Source organism: Cydia pomonella, chromosome 11 (assembly GCF_033807575.1).
Source record: "Cydia pomonella isolate Wapato2018A chromosome 11, ilCydPomo1, whole genome shotgun sequence".
Classification (NCBI taxonomy): Eukaryota; Metazoa; Arthropoda; class Insecta; order Lepidoptera; family Tortricidae; genus Cydia; species Cydia pomonella.
The window spans coordinates 10,653,132-10,674,878 of record NC_084713.1 but is presented as its reverse complement, the minus strand read 5'-3'; the positions used below and the strand labels follow the sequence as shown (position 1 = coordinate 10,674,878).

Here is a 21,747-nt window from a genome sequence, read left to right as displayed (position 1 = left end):
CAAATGGTCAATTTGAAACAAACTGCCGTACGATATTCTATTCCATATTGAAAGCTTCCAATGTTTCAGCTGGAATGATATGGCATCAATCCAATGAATTTTTCAAAATAACTTACACAGTGCTGAATAAACGGAATAAACGGTATTTTCGAAAGAATACAGAAATATTTAAGTTTTACTCATGGAAAATATTTATCCTTAGACGCCGCAAAGGGCACACGGTTGGGCTGAAAATCGGCTTTCATAGAAATAGAAACTCGATTTTTAAAGTGTCAGGTTTTTTTTTATATGTATGGAGTGTTTGGGATAAATGGGATTTTCTCTGAAACTAAACTGTAAACCCTAATATTTTCGCAGGTGCTTATAATATTAATATTAATTTTTGAAATAGTTATATTTTTTGTAGGTACCGGGTGCACATCCAAATGGTAAAAAACGGAACCCTTATAGATTCGTCATGTCCGTCTGTCTGTCCGTTTATGTTACAGCCACTTTTTTCCGAAACTATAACAACTATACTGTTGAAACTTGGTAAGTTGATGTATTCTGTGAACCGCATTCAGATTTTCACACAAAAATAGAAAAATAAAACAATAAATTTTGGGGGTTCCCCATACTTAGAACTGAAACTCATTTTTTTTTTCATTAAACCCATACGTGTGGGTTGATAGGTCTTCAAAAATGATATTGAGGTTTCTAATATCTTTTTTTTCTAAACTGAACAGTTTGCGCGAGAGAAACTTCCAAAGTGGTAAAATGTGTATCGTCGTCGTCGTCGTCGTCCCCCCCCCCCCCCCCCCGTAACTTTTAAAATAAGAGAATGATAAAACTAAAAACATATATATGATGTACATTACCATGCAAACTTCCACCGATAATTGGTTTGAACGAGATCTAGTAAGTAGTTTTTTTTAATACGTCATAAATGGTACGGAACCCTTCATTTATTTATTTATTTAATCTTTATTGCACAAAAGAAAACCTTATAGTACAAAAGGCGGACTTAATGCCATGAGACATTCTCTACCAGTCAACCTTTAATTCCATGGGCGAGTCCGACTCGCACTTGGCCGCTTTTTTTATTTAATCAATTTTTTTTACTTAAAACTACTTGCCTCGCTATTTTAACTACAGAAAAAAAGAATGAATTCGATTAAAAATGGAAGCCAAGACGAGTGCATTCCTCACCTATATTAACTTTAAACAGGCATTCCAGTGAAAAAAATCAACATTAGCCTCATTAATTATATTATTTAGACCTACTAGAATGAACAACACACAGCTCACTACATGAAGAAGGTCGTTTACCTACACTAAGTACTTTTGTAATTGCATGTTGAGAATCATATCGACTAGCTAATTAGAATTACGCAACGAACACATTCCAAAAAGGGCACGACCGGGATTTGGACCCGGGACCTCTCACACCCAAAGCGAGAATCATACCTAGCTATGCTACGGAGACTGCTTACCATCATGCCTCTTGGAAATACATCGAAAGACAGTCTTTAGAAATGTACGAGTAGGTATATCGCCTTAGAATCACCTGTTTACATAAAACCTTGAGGTTTATGTTACCATTCTGGCATACATATATTTAAAGTCTGATTTGGTTAAATAATAATTGTACTTATTTGGCACCTAGTCTCTCACTCATTGTTAACCGTAAGTGAACAGCAGAGATTTTGTTCTAAATCATCGGCTCCGAACCTGGGGTACCCCCAAGGGGATAGAACAGTAATTGTATGCGGGTAATAAAGTTACACATGCTTGTATTGTTCGCTTGAAATTATTTTAAATTGAGGGTTCCTAACCACTGTCCTAAGTGAAGCAACAACGTGATTCCATACAGTGACACTCAGTGACTCAGCATTACCATTTCAGCACACTAAGGTCGCATCAAAAAGCTAGCGCAATTGCAATCCTTTTACATTTGGGGTGATCTATTTGTGTCGTTCCGCCATCCAATTCGCACAGGCCATAAACCTGTGGCGCGCCACGTAACCGATCAACTTTGATTTGAAAACACCGCAACTCGTTATACACACCACCACTTTACCACCACAACCAAAGTACAAGCGAACAAACGATTTCAAACTTTAGTTACTTTTAAATAAGGACATGGCTGAGGAAAACGGTAGCTGGTAAACGGTACGTTTGAGAAATGTATCGTGGGAGTTCGATCTACGATGGGATTTCTATCGTATTGTCATTTCACGAAGCTGTGACTTAATTAGGTGGTAAATGTCGAGTGTGTGCGTGGTTTCTGAATGCAAATGCGACTTGTGTTAACGATAAGTAAGTTTATTTTACATTGAAATAGTATAAAACGTGAAAGGGGGCGTGAATTTTGGACCCGGGTACGTCCTTAAACTACGTCCACAAGAGAGGTATGGGCCACAGCACAGCGGATGTCATTCCAGATCAGAGCAGAGCCCAACTGGGGAAATACCTCCAACTTACAGAAAACCGCAGCCAAATAACACTAGACTAGTGTTGTGTTCCTGCTGGTGAGTAAGGTTGCCAGAGCTCAACGAGGAGAGGGAGGGTTGTTAGGGTCGGCAACGCATATGTAACTCTTCTGGAGTTGCAGGCGTAAATATGCTACGGAGACTGCTTACCATCAGGCGGGCCGTATGCTTGTTTGCCACCGACGTAGTATTAAAAAAAGGGGACATATGACAAATTTGAAACACTCGGGATATCACAAATTTTCGTAAATTAATGAAAAAAATAGTTTCTCCCCGACTTGATATATGTACTATTAAGGTTACCCATTTTCACTGCGATGTAACGAAACACTTTAAATAAACTAAACATGTGAACAAAATATATTTTAATTAAATTAAGCAAACAATAAGGGGCGATTGCACAAAACCGTTAAAGTGTACCTAAGCAAAATTTTATTGCATGGAAAATTTCATACTTCAGCAGTGGCTCGGTGACGTTTATCAGTCTGTCAAGTGTGATTGGTGCAACCCAGCGGTGCAACCGGCCTTAGGAGATAAATTGTTTATGAAATTCTGTAAGTGTAAATAACTAAGTATTTCATAAAATTAGTGGGCCTTGCAATAACGTACTAGTAATAGTAAGTAGCTGAGAATGTTCTATAAACTCATTTAGGCAACATTTTTGTTACAGACCACCCTGTTTATTTGAGGATAGATATCCAACGCTAATATTAGCGCATCTTCACTCAAATGAAGTACCGCCCTAAAAAGCCCATTAGCTTAACAAAAGGTCATAACAAGCAACAATCTGTTAATTGTCTGAACACTTACGCACGTATTAAGAGGCCCTCCATCAGCTTTACGTCTGCGAACAATGGTGGTTGCGCAATGCTCGCTTTACGCGACCACCGGCGCCGATACACAGATTACGTAGCAGATACGTCACCCGTTCTATGCTGTGGTAAGTACAGAGAGCAGCAGAAGTAACTAAATGAACAAGGTGTCGAAAATAATCTCAATGCAAATTTGTACTTGAGATTAAAACTAAAAGAGCGTGAGCACACACAGAAACAGCCTTCTGGCTGCATAGACAAGATACTAATCGTTCATGCTCCGCAGCTATAGCTATATCTAAACACTCTTCCATATTAGTGAGACAGAGACAGTTGCGTTTCATTTGCTACGGAGCGTTAACGATTGGCAACTTGTCTACGCATCCTGTTCTGCTAACTATACCTGTACACCGCTCATTGTATAACGCTTCAACTTCAACTGTTGTTTACTCTGAGAGTACGTCTGAATGTCTGTCAAGCTACACCAGTTTGACAGCATTGGCTTCCCTCGAATGGGTTACAGCAAGTACGCTAACATGTTCCTAAATTATTATTACTTAAGACCAATCCGTATTTTGGATTACAAAATAATCTGCTGGGTGTCCGTTATAAATTTAGACCTGAATTCAATATTAAATAATTTAACGCGGCGACCCTAAACCGATCATGCCTGGGGAATGGCTATAGGATCCGACTACAAATTAAGTACCAAGGAAAAGAAGTTTGAGAATGGCATATCTGATATGCTTAATATTACTTTTATCTGTGGCCACCCCTTAGAGCCCCTAAGGCTAGGTGTTATAAAATCGTTATTTTAACTTCTGCTTACACAAAACTTTATTTGCTTAATTAATAATGGAGCGTTACCAATACATATATATTATTTTGATTGTGAACAGGCATGGGCACCAATTGTTTAATTTTTTTTGATATCGAGATAAAAAAATTGCCTTTTTGCCAAATGTGATAAACATTTTACTCAATTCATTGATCTTATTTAAACAGATATTCTTCGGGCAAGCAACAGATCTGAAGTGTGCATTTCAGTATAATTACAAATGGCATGATGGTCTAGCGGTATGATTCGCTTTGGGTGTGAGAGGTCCCGGGTTCAAATCCCGGTCGTGCCCTGTTTTGGCTCCTTAAGTTTACATAATTAGCTACAGTAGTCAACCAGTGAGTATATATCTTGGCCATAGTTTATTGTCCAGAAATAAATTGATCACACATTAAATAATTAAATTAAAGGTTTTGGGGTAATTAATGCAAAGGTCTCTTAGCCTAGTCGGTAGTGACTGCCTACGGAACAAAAGGTCCCGTGTTCGAATCCTGGGAAGGGCATTTCATTTATTACATATATCGTCGTCTAGTACCTAAGTCGTAAGCTCAATGAGGCTTGTGTTGTGGATGCTAGATATCATAAATACTATATACATAAATAGAAAACATCAATAACTCAGGAACAAATATACCTATGTGAACAAATATATATAAATAAACACACAAATAAATGCCCTTACCAGGATCGAACCCGGGACTTCCTGCTTCGTACCGACTAGGCCAGGAGGCAGTCAAGAATGAAGGTACAGTCGAGGAAATTGATTCTTTAGCAGTTTACGGTTCACTTTACATTGGACAGCTCTTAGCATAAGTATGTATAACAAAAATTACTTGAACCGCAAATTGCTAAAGAATCAATTTCCTCGACCGTACATTAGTAGACCTTATTTAAACAACTGTTTTGAAGCGAGTAACAAGTCTGAAGACTGAATTTCAGAAACATTATAAGAGGTATGATGGTCTAGCGGTATGATTCTCGCTTTGGGTGTGAGAGGTCCCGGGTTCAAATCTCGGTCGTGCCCTGTTTTATTTCAAATTTATTTTACATAACCATGTATCTTCGTTTTCAGTTGCACACTTTACGTATGTATATATTTAGAGAACCAGTAAATGAAAATGAAAAATTATTGATAACGATAGCATGTTACGGCATAAGGACTGCGCCAAGCGAGACATGCACACCTTCAACATCCCTGTTCATAAATTGGAGGAGCTTGCCGAGGACAGAGATAAGTGGCGCAAACTGGTGTTCGACGGACGTAAAATCCGTGATGAGGCTTGGTTTAAGACACTTGCAAGTAAGCGAGCCAAGCGTCATCAGCCCGACACCTGTTCGCCACGGACACACTACACCTGCCTGGCTTGTGGTCGTGTTTGCCGCTCCCGTATTGGCCTACACAGCCATGAAAAGCGCTGCCGCCCTACCTGAATAGTCTACTGTTTGAATAGTCTGTAATAGACTCAAAGGCCAATGATATATGGTGTAGAGCAAGGTTGGCTAAGCACTTAGTATTATTATACATCCCGTCCATGCCGAGTATACTATCGTATAATACAGGTAACCTCAGGTTTTAAGTTTTAAGTAAAGTGAAGGATAAATTCTTAGAATTAACATGCTCTAGTAGTGCTCCGTACCCAAAGAGTAAAACGGGAGCCTGTTACTATATTATTGCTGCTATTATTATTGCTGCCCGTCCGTCTGTCTGTCTGTCAGTCCGTCTGTCACCAAGCTGTATCTCATGAACCGTGATAGACAGTTGAAATTTTCACAGATGATGTATTTCTATTTCTGCTATAATAATAAATACTAAAAAGTACGGAGCCCCCGGTGAGCGAGTCCGACTCGCACTAGTCCGGTTTATTATTAATGTACCGTACAAACAAATTATGTGCAATATATTTCCGTAATTATGCACAACGTCGATTAGTGTCCTGGCGCTAATTTTAGCTGGATAAATTCAGTCAATAATTATTTCAATGAACTATAAAACAGGGCACGACCGGGATTTGAACCCGGGACCTCTCACACCCAAAGTGAGAATCATACCGCTAGACCATCATGCCTCTTGAGAGACTGCTTGGAAATTGAAAAAAAACATCCGAGTACTTGGACTGAACACCACCGGTTTATTATTATGAAATAATATGTGTTGAAATTCAGACAGCTCTCTTAAACTCTTAAGCTTAAGCTAGAGTCTCTGCGGAAAGAGTCGTGGAATGTATGGGGCCCAATATCAGGGATCGTTACCGGTATTCTGACTACCGGTTTAAAATTAGGTATAACCGCGGTTATAGTTGTATTTCGCTATTTATATTACTAAAGCTTTGATTACTGGTATAATCAATAACGGTATTCATGTCTATTAGCGATTTTGCCATTAGACAACAATACCTGTATTTGACATGTTACCCTTAAAAACCGTTATCGGTAATACATGTCAATGTTAATGCCATTCAGGCAGCTATGCAGAATGTTATCATGACGTCACAATATTACTTCTATTTGTTGTGATTTAGTAGTAGTGTCTGATTGACATTTTACGTTTCGAGTGCGTAATAGCGGTATTGAAAAAAGGTATTTAATATTGTAAATAGTCCTTATACATCGGTAAAAACAAAAGCTAAATGAAAACAATACCTCTAATAGGAATATAGATATTATTTTTATAGCAGTAATAGTTTGCCAATTTATTTAAAGGTATTAAATAAAACCGGTTGTACAATCCCTGGGCCTAATAAATTCCACGACTCTTCTCCTTCCGGACAGACTCTATAAACAAAGTTTATATATTATATTTCAACACAACATATACACATTTTAATAATTTAAGATAACACCAATGATAGATAGTCTAAGGGTTAAATATTAAGTAAATAATAATTATGTGTAAATATTAAAGCCTGCCTTCTGCCTATTGTTTCGGTACTATGGACCCCGTTGCATTTTAAACACTACTAATAGAACTGCAGTAAATAGGATATGAGCTAATTAAAAACGGGCCGGGTATAAAAACAGGGCACGACCGGGATTTGAACCCGGGACCTCTCACACCCAAAGCGAGAATCATACCGCTAGACCATCATGCCTCTTGAACTGGTTCTGAATATCAAGGGATAGAAGTAACCCACACAAAACCAACTACGTAATTTATACGTCAAAATGTTCGTCGTACCAAACCACCTGTGTAATTAAAAATTGTACCTATATGCGAAACAGCTTAAACAATCTTTAGCATTATAATTTTAAGTGAATGGTTTATATAACTACCGATTTCAGAATAATATATCTTATTAAAAAAAACACCACCTACACCCGCATTTTCTTTTTTTATATAGTTTTCAGATTTTTCCCTGTACTTGTAGTGTAAGGCGATACTACTTGCCAAATTTCATATTTATTGATTAATAGGGTGTACCCTATAAATTTTGATTCCTTTGAGAGTGTCGAAATATACGCTTTTGGCGGCACTGTATTTTTTTACATTAACTTAGAAGCCCGATTTTTTTACAGCTTCAAGGGACTATTGACCTCAATACATGGTTTTTAATTCAATTCGAAACCTCTACGCGTTCCTGAGATAATGGGTCTTGACCAACAGACAGACGAACGGACAAGAAAGTGATCCTATAAAGTCTCCGTTTTTTTTCTTTTTCGACGCAGAAACCTAAAAAAGACCAACTTCACAAAACTCACAAAAGAGTATGCTATCATTTTTAGGTCTTCATCTGCAGTTTCACTTCACCCCCTGCCACTTTCCGAAAGATAATGCACGTAAATACTCGTCCTATGACAATACGCAAATCACTCCCAGTTCCCTCGATTTCTCCACGAACCCATCATTAGATCCTGACCTAAAGACAAAGTAAAAAAACCTTAATAGGAAAATGAACCAGTAGGAATTCCGTAATAAGTTTTAGGCAAAATTTTTATTTTTGGTACAAGCTTTTATCGCCGACTGTACTTTTCTTTCCACAGGCAACTAATACTCATCGAGCCAATTCTAAAACCCCCAAACACAATTAGGTTGCGTTGTTTTATCACAGAGTTCCTATGTCCACCTCTTATCTCCATCATCAGATCAGCTCGATGGTACCATAATATTGCATTGTCACCCGACTTACATATGTATGCAAATTTTCAGCTCAATCGGAAACCGGGAAGTGGATCAAATTTAACTTGCAAGATTTGATTACAAACAGACAACGGTCAGGTGAAAGTAAATAAAAGCTTGTAATAGGGTTTGCAATCTGGATCTGAAATGTGTGAAATTATCCGGATCTGGATCCGGAACCACGGATTTTCCCATATATTTCAGATCCATCGTGCAAACCCTATTCCGTACCGACAAACCATTCAATCACCCGATCTTAGTGAGACGTTCCATCATATATTGAGTAGTATAACCAGGGACGGTTAATAAGGGTCCTGTGTTTTACGCGAAAACAGCCGTAAGGGAAAAGAACACTCACTGGGAAAACTATGAGGTCGCGCGCACGTTGCATCTCAAACGCATGCCGGAAACGAACTATTGATATGGCGCACGCGAGGTGATTGAGTGATTGATTTAGAGTGAATGTGATGAATGGTGAGTGTATGAAGATTAAGGGGTTCACAGACGTGTGTATGGTGAAGGTGTGTCTACACGTCTGTGTGGAATTGTAGGTTAGGGCGGTGCTACAGGCTCCCCCTTCGGGCCATGGGGACGTCCTCGCCCATGGGCCGACTCGCAGGTTGCTTCTTGCGTGGTCTTCCTCTCTTCTTCTCACCAGCAGCAGGTGGAGTAGGAGTAACAGGTGTGCGCTTGGGCGGTCTACCTCTCTTCCTTTGTGGCATGACGGGTTCTGCAGGTTCATCACCACTCTTCTGATGGTATGTTGTCAAGTCTGATACATGATATTTACCAACAGTTTCACCATTGTTTGTTATTAAGTAGGTAGTCGGGCTGACTACCTTTGATATAATGTATGGTCCGTCACGTCGGGGTGCAAATTTGCTAGTTATGCCTTTTGTTTGGTTACTTAAAACGTGTGTTTTCAAGAGGACCTTGTCTCCAATGTTAAAATTTTCATGAGGTCTACGCCTTTGGTCTGCATAGATCTTTCTGCGATCCTGTTGTTGGAGATTGTGTTCTTGGGCTTCGGTGAGGTTGTCACTGAGTCTCAACAGGTAGGGCGTTATCTGGGGTATAAAATTCTCAGCTTGGATAACTGCCCGTAGATCATGCTTATTCTCTATGGGTGATCGCATCTCTCTCCCGAAGGCGAGGTAAGCAGGCGACTTTGCGGTGCTTTGGGTGACAGCACTATTCATGGCAAAGCGTACAGCAGGTAGGGCACTCGGCCACTTGGTGTGGTTCCCCTCAACTATGATGGCAAGTTGACTCTTGAGGTCTCTGTTCTTTCTCTCTACTGGGTTTGCTTCTGGATGGTAAAGAGGTATCAGATTCTGCTGAACTCCTAAGGTGTGCATAACTTTCTGCATGACCTGGGACACAAACTGCACGCCATTGTCAGATATCACTCTCCTGGGAAATCCATATCTGAGGAAGACTTCTTCAACCAGGGTTCTGGCGCAAGCTTCTGCTGTTGCTGTAGTCAATGGGAAGAGCTCAACCCACTTAGTCGCAGTATCCTCTATAATGAAAATCCATCGTTCTTCTTTTTCCCCAGTAGGTAAAGGCCCAAATAGGTCCATTGCGAGAACCTCAAATCTCTGAGCTGGTACAGGGGTCTGCAGTAACCCTGCAGGCTTCAAGTTGGATGGTTTGTAGCGCTGGCACTCATTACAATCTCGTACATATTCTGTGATATATCTCTTCATACCGGGGAAGTAATACCTTTTACTTACTCGCTGGTATGTTCTTTCAACTCCCATGTGTCCGGCTGTAGGAGCATCATGTAGTTCCTTTAGGATCTCCTTTCTCATGGACTGTGGTATGACTAGCTGAGGGTCGTCACTCTCGACGTCAGGGTTAAAGTGGTATAGCACTCCCTGTGACATATAGTAGCCTCTCTCAGTCCAGCGTGTAGCAGCCTCTATGTTGTCGTTTTCAAAGTCCCTGGCAATCTTCCAGATTTCTGGGTCCTCTGCTTGTGCGCTCCGTAGGTCTGTAGGTGACATGTGTGGTATATCTACTATGACGGTGCATAGGTTACAGGCATCTTTAGTAATATCATCACACACAGGTCTGCTCAGGGTGTCAGCAACAACATTCTTGCTTCCGGGTTGGTACTCGATTTTCAAGTTGTAAGCCTGTATCTTCAGAGCCCATCGCGCGAGGCGCCCTGTAGGCGTCTTGAGGGTTAAAATCCATCGTAAAGGTTGGTGATCAGTGACGAGGACAACTTCTGAGCCTTCAATATACCCACGGAACTTGTCAAGGGCCCACACGGCTGCTAGAGCTTCACGTTCTGTGGTCGTGTAATTCCGTTCGGCGTTCGTAAGTAGTCTGCTCGCATATTCTACAGGTCGCTCGTCGTAGCCTTCTCCTTGAAGCAGGACCGCTCCTAAGGCGTATGCACTCGCATCAACTCTGAGAATAAAACGCAAAGTATAATCAACCTGCCGTAAGATTGGGGCAGATGCCAGACGTTTTTTCAACTCCTTGAACGCGTTGGCTTGATCTTCTCCCCAGATCCAGTTCTGGTTCTTTTTTAGTAACATTGTTAGTGGTCTTGCTATCTTGGCGAAATCTGGTATGAATTTCCGAAACCAGGAGCAAGTCTGGATGAAGGTCTTCAAATGTTTGTCATTGTGTGGTTCCTTCATCTCGTTGACGGCCTTAGTTTTCTCACTATCAGGTTGTATTCCATCAGCTGACAGAATGTGTCCGAGGTATTTCACCGATTCACATGCAAATGTGCTCTTTTCTCTGTTCACACGCAGCTTGAACAGTTTGAGTCTCTGAAATACAGCCTCAATATCTTCGAGGTGTTTCTCAAAACTGTCTGAGAGGATCAGGACATCATCAAGGTAGGCCAGTATTGTCACTTTGGGGAGGTTGGAACGAAATCTGTCCACTAGTCTTTGGAATGTCGATCCAGAGTTTCGGAGACCCATTGGCATCCGCTTGAAGCGGTACATCCCGAGTGGAGTCACAAATGAAGTTTTATCACGATCTTCTACTGCCACTGGTACTTGCCAATATCCAGCACGAAGGTCCAAAGCGGATATGTATTTAAACTTGCCGGTTCCATGTACAATGTCATCTACTCTTGGTAGTGGGTATCGATCGGGCTTGGTTACCGCATTCAGCTTTCTGTAGTCAATGCAAACTCTTATGCTGTTGTCTCTCTTTGGTACCAGTACTACAGGAGCAGACCATGGAGATTCGCACTCCTCAATGATATCATCTTCCAGCATCTTCTCCAGTTCCACTCGCAGTGCTTCTTTCTTAGGTTCTGGTAATCTGTAAGGTGGCACAGAGATTGGCTGTATATTTTTATTGATCAACTCAATATGATGGACGGCATAAGTAGTTGGTTCTCCCCCTAGATTGAAAGTATCCCGATAACGGTCAAGGAGTGAAGACAACTTGTCCCGTTGTTCACTATTGAGTGTAGTGCCTTCATTATCACGAAGTGCCTGAGATGTCTCAATAGGTTTGCATGCAGCTATGGCTACTGTTTCATCTTCATACTGCAGTTCATACTGAATGTCCGGTTCACCTCTAAAGCTCCAGGTATGGTTATCAAAATCAGTCTTCAGTCCTGATCTGAATATGAAATCCATACTGTAACAACAAAATGTAATTTTTCTTCTTCATTATTAAAAAAGTAAGGCTCGCGTTAGTTCCGAACTCCTACAGCCATCTAGCTAAGGATTAGCGTACTAGCTAACGCGCGATCGAACACTATGGGTCGGAATTGCCAGCTTCAAATCCGGAAGAAACATTGCGCTTCCCCGCATTCCTGTGTTTTTTTCATAGAACCTATTTAATTATAGTGGTTTTTCTTTAACATTATGTTATTTCTGCGCAGTTGTTTAGTTCTTTTTAAATAAAACCGAAGGAACCATAAACGATCGTTTTGTCTGTGGAGTCATGTAGTGTTTGCACGAGCCTAATTCGGACTTGGCAACCCCGTCGGCCTATCTGTCACTCAAGATGTCGGAAAGGAAGGGAGATCTTCTTTTTGTTCGATTCGAGCCGGGATCGGCTATACCCTTTGAGATCGGGCTCCATCGCCCATTTGACCCCGGCATAACATGCTAACCTTAAATTTGTTGCTGCGTTGAAGAGCGATACATCGCGTGCCCCGGGTGTTGACATAAGCTGCATAATTTCCATGCAAGCCTTTTATCCACCAACGGGGTTCACGGCGGGGCGCTAACTACCTGGCTAACTCGCGCGGTCTCCGACCACCTGCCTCATGCACCGGTAACCCCAAATAATACCAGCGGTAGTGAGCTGTCGCTGACCTTTTGTAACCATCCGTCCAGGCCTACACAGAACGTGGCGGCTGGGGTACAATTCCCGATGTTGGAGGTTAGACCCATCCTTTATTAACTATATGACATTTGGACCAGATCGACTGGCCCTGGCGCCCATATACATCTCCTGTATTTTCTAAATTTAGTTCCTCGGATCGCTGTTTCTACCAAAATCTAAATAAAAGAGTTCGTTAACCCCGATTTGTTCCCTGAAGCTTTAGTTTAAAAAAGAATTAATAAGTACTGTAGAGTCTGTGCAATCTATGCTAGCCGGTTATTATTAAGAAACTTGTCTTACTATTAAGAAACCTTATATATATATAAATATAGGATTACCTCAACTGCAACTTCTTGCAGTATTGTTGCCGGGTTCTTCCAACCTCAGTGATTTCAATAAAAGCTTAGTTACTGACTATTGTAGTTTACATTTTATATTATTCCTTTAGGTTTTTTTTTACCCCAAAATATTACTTGTAACAGTGGCAGCCCACGTGGGGCATTATTAGCGAACCTCTTTGGTCACATTGTGTTAGCTAAAGGGAGTTTTGGTAGAAACAGTGCAGCTTGTATCCTCATAAATTAATTACATACGTTTTTTAAATTTAAATTTAAAATATTAGTGCATAACTGTGTTAGGTTATACTGTTGACCACATGTGGTATGATTATAGGTTAAGTTATATACATGTGTGGGTTTATTATTACTTATGTTGTAATGTTTAGCACAGGGTGTTAAAATCCTTAATTAATTTGTTGCTCTGGATATTACATTAATAATATAATTAATTAACAGTTTGCAGTTACTGTATTACTTAAGTTATTTTATAATAGACTAAGTCTATGTAGCATATAAAAATTATTATTGTGGTTACCGGGTTTCAAGTGTATGAGTGTTGAACTAGTTTCAACGTAACTTAATTACAATTTAAAAATTAAATTGCATGCTTACAGAGTATCACCAACCAAGGTATTTTAATGATAAGGGACAGTCGTGTACCAAAGTGTTAAGACTTGTTTTTTTAAATTTTTATTTAATTTTGCTTTCCTCTGTGGGAGGTTACTGTACCTTTTAGTAGTAAACAATTGTAACATTGTTCATAATGGAGGACCGTCCTATTAATTATAATTTGTTACACAAAGATGAGTTGGAATATGAAGTGTCAGTAAGGGATGTCACTCCCGCTGAAGATGTGAAGGGTTTGAGGGAACAAATTAGGAAGCTAGCAAAAGAGTTACCGTCAGATGATATTGAGGAATTTGTTGGGCAGATCGCCCAGGAACTTACCATTATCCAGGATAAATTGGGCGAACTGGAGAAATTAACCACAGCCGCCAAGACCCCCATAACTTTGAAATCTCTTAACCGGGTACAGGCTTTAGGGCATCATTTGTACCATCGATTAACTCGGATTCATCCGGAGGGGTCCACAGATGTTACCTTACATTCAGGGTTAATGGAGAGACTTATGAGAATCCTTTCAAAATTAGATAATATGTTATCAGTATTTGTGTCGACTCATTCCAATGTTGGCTTTGATGATGCTGTTGAGGGGTCGGTGAACCCTGTTCAACCTGAGACTTCATCGATGGCTTCTGCAACTTCGTGCTTTAATAAATATCAGACCGTTAGCTCTTTAAATCTTAAATTTAATGGTCGGACGTGTGTGAAGGCTTTTTTACAGCGGGTCGAGGAGTTAGCAGCTTCGCGTCGTATTACGGAAGTTAGGCTTTTCGCTTCAGCGGTAGAATTATTTGATGGCGACGCACTAATGTGGTACCGCGGTATACGCGCAGAGGTGTCTACGTGGGAGCAATTGAAGACCGCCATGATTGATGAATTTTTGCCATTCGATTATGACAGGCGCTTACTTAAAGAAATTAGGAATCGTACTCAGGGTTCTAATGAGAACATTTCTACATACATTAGCATTATGCAGAACTATTTTAGCCGTTTGAATAGTGAATTGTCGGATCAGGAGAAATTTGACATAGTTTCGATTAATGTTCGTCCGGAGTATACGGTACCTTTGGCCATCCAGTCGGTTACTACCTTAAAGGATTTGAAGAGGGTGTGTCGCGTGCTGGAGGACAGCTGGCAGCGGGCCAATGCTTTTGTGGAGCCTCCCAGACCCTCGTCGTCTACCTTGGCCGCAGACTTGAGTTGTAAAACCTCTTCGCGTCCTAAAGTTGAGGCAGCTAATCCTCTGGAGAAGCCGTTCTGTGTTCGTTGTCGTGTAGATACGCACAGTCTAAGGGAGTGTAAGTCTAAACGTGTAGTTTGTTTCAAATGTGGTAGGGCGGGGGTGTCTTACCCGGATTGTTCCAATTGTTTCCCTCGGGCTTCTACTTCTACCTCGCCAGATACAGGCACGATGCCTGGGGTTTCAAAAAACTAATTGTTCCGGACCGCCGTATATCGAGTCCCTACGATTGGGAGCGTGGGAACTCATGTAATCTTGTCGATTTTGGTGAAGATAATCTTGGGGTTAATCCAGACTGTCCTGATTACCCCCTTATAGTAAGTACTTTGATGTCTCTTCCCGTTTCGGTGGTTCGGAGTCGGTATATTATAAATAAAGACGAGCGACCGCACATGTCGGTAGGAATTTTAGGTCGTTCTTTTCGTGGCCTCCTGGATACGGGGGCAGGGATCAGTATCATAGGTTCGAATTCGCATAAGGACTTTTTGTCATTGGGAGCTCAGTTGGTTTCTGCCACGGATAATACCCATATTATAGCTGCGAATAAAACTCGTTCAAGAATAATCGGGTGTATGTACTTGATTGTTAAAGCTAAAAATTTAACACGCGAAATTAAATTTTATGTGATACCGGACGTCGGTGCGCGCATGATTTTCGGTGTTAACTTCTTTAAGGCGTTTAACATCGCACCGGAATTGTTTCGCCGGTATGGGAACCAAACTTCGGACCCTACCGTAGATGAGGTCGTACCCGAAAAACACCTTTGCTCCTTTCAGGAGTTGACCCATGATCAACGTGCTATCGCGGACGGGATTATTCGTAGTTTCGAGGGTATTTCGTTTGAGAGGAAAGGTTTGGGGCGTACGCACTTACTCACCCATACCATAGATACCGGTGATAGTCCTCCAATTAAACAACGTTATTATCCAATCTCGCCACATCGTCTGGTAGAGCTTAACCGTCAATTGGATGAGATGCTAGAGCAGGACGTAGTTGAACCTAGTACTAGTGCTTGGAATAATCCTACCCTTTTTACAGCTAAGTCTAATGGGGAGTTACGCTTTTGCTTGGATAGTCGCAAGTTAAATTCTGTAAGTAAACGCGATGCGTATCCGTTACCGTATATATCACGTATTCTGGATCAGTTGAGGGACGCGAAGTTTCTGTCCTCAATTGACTTAAAGAGCGCGTTTTGGCAGATTCCTTTAGATGAGGCCTCGCGCGAACGAACGGCCTTCACGGTGCCTAAACGCGGCTTGTTTCAATTTAAGGTTATGTGTTTCGGGTTGACTGGAGCACCTGGTACCCAACAGCGTCTAATGGATAAGTTGTTTGGACCCGAATTTAATGATAGGCTTTTTGTGTACTTGGATGACATCATCATTGTTAGTCAGACGTTTGAGGAACATATTTCGTTATTAACTCGTGTGTTGGACCGTTTGTCAGCCGCTAACTTAACTATTAATTTTGGCAAGTCCCAGTTCTTCCGGAAGGAACTTAAATACCTCGGCTATGTAGTGGACGAGCGTGGACTACATACCGATCCTTCCAAAATCCAAGCTATCATAGATTACCCGGTTCCTACCAACCGTAAAGAAGTGAAAATGTTTGTAAGTACCGCGTCCTATTATCGTAGATTCATTAAAAATTTCAGTGACCTCGCGGCCCCCTTAAATGCTTTAACAAGTACTCGGAAGAATGCGCCTCCTTTCGCGTGGACGAAGGAAGCTCAATATTCCTTTCAAAAACTCAAGTCGGCCTTAGTTACGGCACCGATATTATCGTGCCCGGATTTTTCGAAGCCCTTCCTTCTACATTGTGATGCGTCTGGGTACGGTGTGGCCGGAACCTTGACCCAACTAATGTCGGACGGGCTGGAGCATCCAATAGCTTACGCGAGCCGCTCGTTAAACCGCGCCGAACGTAATTATTCCGCAACCGAGCGCGAGGCACTAGCCGTCGTTTTCAGCATAGAGCATTTTCGGCCATATCTGGAAGGCGGACCCCGGTTTAAGGTGATTACCGATCATTCCAGTTTAAAGTGGTTCTTTAATTTAACTAATCCGACGGGCAGATTAGCACGTTGGGGTTGTAGGTTATCCCCTTATGACTTTGAAATCATACATCGTAAAGGTAAAGAACATGTAGTACCAGACGCTTTATCCCGTAGTGTACCCGTGATGGAAATTCATACGTGTGAGTGGTATAATAGGATCCTTAGGCGATGTCAGGTTTTCCCAGGCTCTTGTCCGAATTACGCGATTCAAAACAATAAACTTATGCGTTACTGTAAAAGTAAATTTAATCTTTCGGGGGAGTTCGACTGGAAGGTGGTCGTACCATCGAGTCAACGTCAAGATTTAATTAGAACATGTCACAACGAGGAGCTTTCCCATTTGGGAGTTTTTAAAACATACAAGCGATTAACGCTACTCTATTATTGGCCTTCAATGTACCAGGATGTAGCTAAATTCATTCGAGGGTGTGAGGTTTGTGCTACGTATAAAAACTCACAACAGCCTCCTATAGGCACCATGGGACATCCTAAGAACTGTTCGCGTCCATTCGACACACTTAGTATCGATTTAGTGGGTCCACTACCTCGTTCCCGGCCAGGCTATACTTACATTCTGTCGGTATTATGTTGCTTTTCGAAATACGTGATGTTTTTCCCCCTTAGGCGTGCGGTAGGAAAGACTATTGCCCAGCGTCTAGAGGATGAGGTGTTTCTCAAGCACGGCGTGCCGCGCACAGTGATTGCGGATAATGCTACGCAATTCACTGGCAGCGAGCTTAAAGCTTTGTTTCAGAAATATTTTATTCCCCAAATTCACTACACCCCGCGTTATTGCCCTCAGGTTAACGCCGTAGAACGCTACCATAAAACCCTGATGACGTCCGTCTCTATCATGGTCCAGAATGATCATCGAGCTTGGGATGTAGCTTTGCCGAAGGTTCAGTTTGCCATGAATTCCACCACTAGTGAAACAGTTCGTTATCCCCCCTTCTTTCTGGTTCATGGTAGGGAGGCTGTTGCTTGCGGTAAAGTCTATGGAGATTGCCAAACTTCGAAGTTAAACCTATCAATTGACTCTCCAGACCGGTACGCGGAATCTTTAGGCGGCTTGAGAGAAGTTTTCGATCGGGTTAAGTTATTGTTAATTAAAGCTCATGATAGAGGGGCGCGTTATTATAATAGGGGTCGTCAGTCGGTTGAATTTAGTGAGGGTGAGGTTGTTATGAAAAGAACTTTTCCTTTGAGTGACGCTGGTAAATTCTTTATGGCTAAGCTTGCTCCTAAGTATGCGAAGTGCCGAGTAATTCGTAAACTCTCGAATTTAGTATACGAGTTAGAAGATTTTTATACGGGTAAAAATTTGGGGTCCTGGCATGCCCGGAATCTTAAAAAGTTTGTTCCGTGATCAATTTAACTGGCTATAAGCTGTCTATCCACAGCGTGTGTTGGCAGTGCAGGGCGAAGTCCCTGATTTCGCTCTGCAGGGACAGCATTCCTGTGAAGAGTGTCAACCGGTAGTTCTGTGGCTCCTAAGCCGAACTATCGGACACTACTATTAATTATTTTCCCTGGTGATAGACTGTTACCTCACAGTTATTACCGTAGGTTATTCATTTAACCTAACTGGCTATATGCCATATTCCGTCGTATACCCTGGACGCGCAGCCCGCAACTCAGGTCGCTCACTGCGCCGCCAAGATATATAGCGATGCGACGCATTAGGAAGGAAGCTTCGAGCTTCTCCTACCTGCGTTAAGTTTTACTTAGGTTAAGCTCCCTCTTAAGGGAGAGTAGGAGTAATTGTTATAGTTTGTATTTGATAACTGGTTTACAGCCAACTGTGTTTATCATTTTATAGTTTAGTGCGTGGGTTCGATTATGATGGTTGTTTTCCCTTCTGCCTTACATTGTGTAACTGTTCATTTGGGAGCTGTTGAAACCTGCGGTTTGTTTTGCGAGCTGGGGACCAGCTCAAAATTTTGCCGGACTCAAAATTTTCTTCGGGAAGGGGAGCACTGTAACAACAAAATGTAATTTTTCTTCTTCATTATTAAAAAAGTAAGGCTCGCGTTAGTTCCGAACTCCTACAGCCATCTAGCTAAGGATTAGCGTACTAGCTAACGCGCGATCGAACACTATGGGTCGGAATTGCCAGCTTCAAATCCGGAAGAAACATTGCGCTTCCCCGCATTCCTGTGTTTTTTTCATAGAACCTATTTAATTATAGTGGTTTTTCTTTAACATTATGTTATTTCTGCGCAGTTGTTTAGTTCTTTTTAAATAAAACCGAAGGAACCATAAACGATCGTTTTGTCTGTGGAGTCATGTAGTGTTTGCACGAGCCTAATTCGGACTTGGCAACCCCGTCGGCCTATCTGTCACTCAAGATGTCGGAAAGGAAGGGAGATCTTCTTTTTGTTCGATTCGAGCCGGGATCGGCTATACCCTTTGAGATCGGGCTCCATCGCCCATTTGACCCCGGCATAACATGCTAACCTTAAATTTGTTGCTGCGTTGAAGAGCGATACATCGCGTGCCCCGGGTGTTGACATAAGCTGCATAATTTCCATGCAAGCCTTTTATCCACCAACGGGGTTCACGGCGGGGCGCTAACTACCTGGCTAACTCGCGCGGTCTCCGACCACCTGCCTCATGCACCGGTAACCCCAAATAATACCAGCGGTAGTGAGCTGTCGCTGACCTTTTGTAACCATCCGTCCAGGCCTACACAGAACGTGGCGGCTGGGGTACAATTCCCGATGTTGGAGGTTAGACCCATCCTTTATTAACTATATGACATTTGGACCAGATCGACTGGCCCTGGCGCCCATATACATCTCCTGTATTTTCTAAATTTAGTTCCTCGGATCGCTGTTTCTACCAAAATCTAAATAAAAGAGTTCGTTAACCCCGATTTGTTCCCTGAAGCTTTAGTTTAAAAAAGAATTAATAAGTACTGTAGAGTCTGTGCAATCTATGCTAGCCGGTTATTATTAAGAAACTTGTCTTACTATTAAGAAACCTTATATATATATAAATATAGGATTACCTCAACTGCAACTTCTTGCAGTATTGTTGCCGGGTTCTTCCAACCTCAGTGATTTCAATAAAAGCTTAGTTACTGACTATTGTAGTTTACATTTTATATTATTCCTTTAGGTTTTTTTTTACCCCAAAATATTACTTGTAACAATACCTAACAAAGTTTCATTATCAGTAGCGTCGGGGAAGATTATAAAACTCATAGGTATAGGTTTACTTTTTAAGACAACAATAGTGTCTATGGAGAGTATCTCTTCTACTACGGATCGACCTTTAGCATACTTAATATTTAAAGTGGAAGGGGTAAATGACTTACCACAGTTCTTCATTAATTTGTATAGACTTTCACTTGCAACACTCCTCTTCGCGCCCGTGTCGACGACTGCACGACCTTCGCGTCCACAGACGGTAATGGGAAGAATAGGTCGTGGCCTGTCAGCTTGTTGTCTCAGTAGAAGGTAGTCGCTTGGTGTAAGTGTAAGTGTATCTGTGTGTGTGTATATCTCGCGCGCGCACATATCGACAGGCGTCGTAGCCTCCGTCGTAGCAGATGGATCTTCCGTAGAGAATGCGCAGAATGCAACACTCGTGCCGCTCCCCGCAGCGCCGGAGTCTTGCTTGCATCGCGGGCAGTTGGCGCGTATCACGCCGGGGGTTCCACATCCGTAACACGAGAACTTTTCACTTTTTGCAATGTCACTATTGTCGGTAGGAGTAACCGCCGTATCAGAACGTTTCGCGAGTAGCCATTTGCAATTATCTTTATTATGTCCGAATAACTTGCAATAATTACAAAAACGACTTGGTTTTGGTTTCGTACTAGAGTTCGTATCGTTCGGCACTTTATTTTCGCTTGCAGCACTTTGTCGCGTAAAGGTTTTTTGTTTTAATTGTTTACTATCGGAAAACGTGGTATTTGTTGACTTATTTTCGGGATTTCGGTCGTTAACGTTATTTCCTACATGACGAGTGACAGATCGGCCATTGACAGCGTTGACGTTGACGTTTGGCACATTCGCGGACGTCGTTCCATTCGTCTCGTTCATTTCGGCCAATGAATCTTCGACCGATCGAGTTTTCCGTAGTAGATCGTTGAACGATGTGACGCTTTCGCGAGGGACTCGTTTCCGGATCCGCCGGTTTAACAAGCCATAGACAATGTCGATTTGAATGGTTTCCTCTAACGAATATGGCAGCTGAGCTATCAATGCACGAGTTTTACATATAAAAATTTCTGTCTTTTCGTCACTTTGTTCTTCTCGAAATATCTCTCGAAATATGAGGAAAGGTGCTTTCCGTTTGCCAAATGCATGTTGTAGGTCGGCAATGGCCTCGTTCCACGTTTTGACGTTTTTACGAACACCATTCCACCACGTTGCCGCGAGACCGGTGAATAAAAATGACAATCCGCGTAATGCATTTTCATCGGATATATTAGCACAATCTTTGTATGTCTGAATACCATCGATAAAAACCTCTAAGGCGTCTTCAACGGATTCTTCAGCTCCGCTAAAGCTGAGTTTGCAACCGGCAAAATGTCTGTCACGTTGATGCGTTGTAGCCTGAGTCGCCGTCACTAACTTCTCACACAATTCGTTGTGTGATTGTTGCATTTGTTGCAACAACATAGTTAGGTATTCTTGTGGCATCGTCAAATTAAAAGATGGCTCCGGTGTAGTTGACGTCGAAGATGTTTTAATCTTCGCACCGCTTTCGGTATTAAGATCAGCGGCAGCCATGTCTTTTTTGGGTGGCATCTCGCACGCGATTTCCACTCACTACACTATCTCACAACACAATCCGAACGCTGGGCGCCACGTATAACCAGGGACGGTTAATAAGGGTCCTGTGTTTTACGCGAAAACAGCCGTAAGGGAAAAGAACACTCACTGGGAAAACTATGAGGTCGCGCGCACGTTGCATCTCAAACGCAT

General features: G+C 41.8%; 2 non-coding genes across 2 annotated transcripts; both read right to left on the bottom strand.

Moving 5' to 3' along the window:
• Nucleotides 1-6,115: 6,115 nt before the first annotated feature.
• On the bottom strand, nt 6,116-6,187 carry Trnap-ugg (transfer RNA proline (anticodon UGG)). The gene has a single exon. It is a non-coding gene; the product is annotated as a tRNA-Pro (tRNA).
• A 951-nt stretch (nt 6,188-7,138) lies between these two features.
• Trnap-ugg (transfer RNA proline (anticodon UGG)) lies at nt 7,139-7,210 on the bottom strand. The gene has a single exon. It is a non-coding gene; the product is annotated as a tRNA-Pro (tRNA).
• Between the last annotated feature and the right edge of the window lie 14,537 nt (nt 7,211-21,747).